We start from the raw sequence: 2,500 nt of genomic DNA on the forward strand, positions 1-2,500 counted from the left end.
TTATTATTATATACTAGCAGTATCGCCCGGCGTTGCTCGGGTTTGTAAGAGAAATAACTATATAAGCATTTTTAGAGAGTTACTTCCCTTATAAATTCGGGCTTTCTTAGCCATTTTTGTTTTGGTGTCTTCAAGCCGTGAAGTCGTTATTCTAAAAGAACGCTGGTTTCCTTCACAACGCATTACGACGTTGATTTCTTTACACTCCCTTCCCCACAGCTTCACGAGGGAGGGAAGGGGGAGAAGCAAACAGGTGCAGCTGTGAACGTGGACGCCAACTCCGCCGCCATCGACACACGATGCATTTTATGCATTAAAATGGAATAAAAAATGATGTTAAATTATTTTTAAAATCGTAGACTCATCGTTGACGCGCGCTAATAGTCAGACGGGCTTGATATGAATCACGACTATAAGATACCCGAATTTGGTTAAACTGCACCGCAAAATGTGGGAGGAGTTAGGAATCTAAATCGAAGGGGACAGACACTCACACAACTAGAGTTTAATATATAGATATATATATATTTTTTCTTCCTTCAAATTTTCTTCCGTTTCTCGCCGGGTGTTTTCCATACACCTAGGGCAGAGATGCTCATTGTATGCATTCTCAGATTACACACGCAAATTCACAGGTAAAATATGTATTTAAAAAATTAATAAATGAATAAATTCATGAATGGATGTTGTTTTCACGGTGATAATGCTCTTCTCAGTACATGAGCCGTTCTAGTTAACACGATTTTTTGCACTTCCTGTATGGATGGCAAGCTTGGCATCATTTTCAAATAGGTTTCAGTACCTTTTTTTATCCTTCCTTAAGATCCTACAATCACTGGTACTGTAGTCGCTTTGAGATGCCATTTTTTTCAATTTCTATTAGCAAGTCCTTATAATTACTGATCTTGTCAAATTCTTTCGCCACTATATTGTGATCGCAAGGAATACTCATGTCAATTAATAAACACAACCTTTTTGTCTGATCTTTTATAATAATATCCGGTTTATTATCATTACCATTATTATTATTATTATTATTATTATTATTATTATTATTGAGTGAGAGAGAAGTTCATGCCATCAAAGTGACACTGTGGTAAAATATACGAAGCCCAATATACCCATCATGACTACCCGTCTGATAAGGGTACACCAGGCACATGCATCACAACCATATGTGCGCGACATGGTGATCTCATATCAAGATAAACAGCACATGACCTTGCAGGTGGGGCCCAGTTAGAATTTCCTTCAGGTTGAGTAGCCCATCCCGCTCAAACGGTCCCTGAATAAGGGTTGTTTAAGGATGTTGAAAAAACCACCCATGTTTCCAGAGGTGAACTATTCAAACCAAAGAATCCCTCTCAACACATGACTATGATGCTCCCCACTACTTCTGCTCGTGATCAGAGATGCCACATATCGTCAGCCACTAAGGGACATGCTCAACTGGTTAAGGTCAAACAACTGACAAGCAAATCTGTGGTATTGAGCAGAATATTTGCTGTAGCCCATTATTATTATTATTATTATTATTATTATTATTATTATTATTATTATTATCATCATTACTATTATTAGGGCGGCGAGCTGGCAGAGAGGTTAGCACGCCGGTCAACATGTTTTGCGGTACTTCGTCCGTCTTTACGTTCTGAGTTCAAATTCCGCTGAGGTCGACTTTGCCACTCACCATTTCGGGATCGAATAAATAAGTACCAGTTACGCACTGGGGTAGATGTAATCGACTTAATCCGTTTGTCTGTCCTTGTTTGTCCCCTCTATGTTTAGCCCCTTGTGGGTAGTAAAGAAATAGGTATTTCGTCTGTCTTTACGTTCTGAGTTCAAATTCCGCCGATGTCGACTTTGCCTTTCATCCTCTTGGAGTCGATTAAATAAGTACCAGTTACGCACTGTGGTCGAAGTAATCGACTTAATCCCTTTCTCCAAATTTGAGGCCTTGTACTTCCACTAGAAAGGATTATTATTATTATTATTATTATTATTATTATTATTATTATTATTATTATTGTTATTATTATTATTAGTATTATTATTACTATTACTATTATTATTATTATCATTATTATTATTATTATTATTATTATTATTATTATTATTATTATTAGCAGTAGTAGTAGTAGTAGTAGTAGTAGTAGTAGTAGTAGTAGTAGTAGTAGTAGTGTTCTTGTTGGTGAACTGGCAGCATAGTCACAGAGTCGGACAAAATGTTTTGAACTAATTTTTCTGGTACAAAATCATAAGCAATGTGGGTAATGATGTAGAGCCAAATATTTAGCCTTTATACTTGAGACATTGTAACTTTGAGAGTTTTTCTTCGTTTACTAATTTAAAGAAGAAAATTAGAGAAAGGAAGAGAGAGAGAGACAGAGAGACAGAGAGAGAGACAGACAGACAGACAGACAGACAGACAGAGAAAGAGGGAGAGAGAGAATGAGATAGACAGAGAGAGAGAGAGAAAGGGATCGCAGCCAACAGTTGC

The sequence above is a fragment of the Octopus sinensis genome, linkage group LG4 (assembly GCF_006345805.1).
Source record: "Octopus sinensis linkage group LG4, ASM634580v1, whole genome shotgun sequence".
NCBI classification, from domain to species: domain Eukaryota; kingdom Metazoa; phylum Mollusca; class Cephalopoda; order Octopoda; family Octopodidae; genus Octopus; species Octopus sinensis.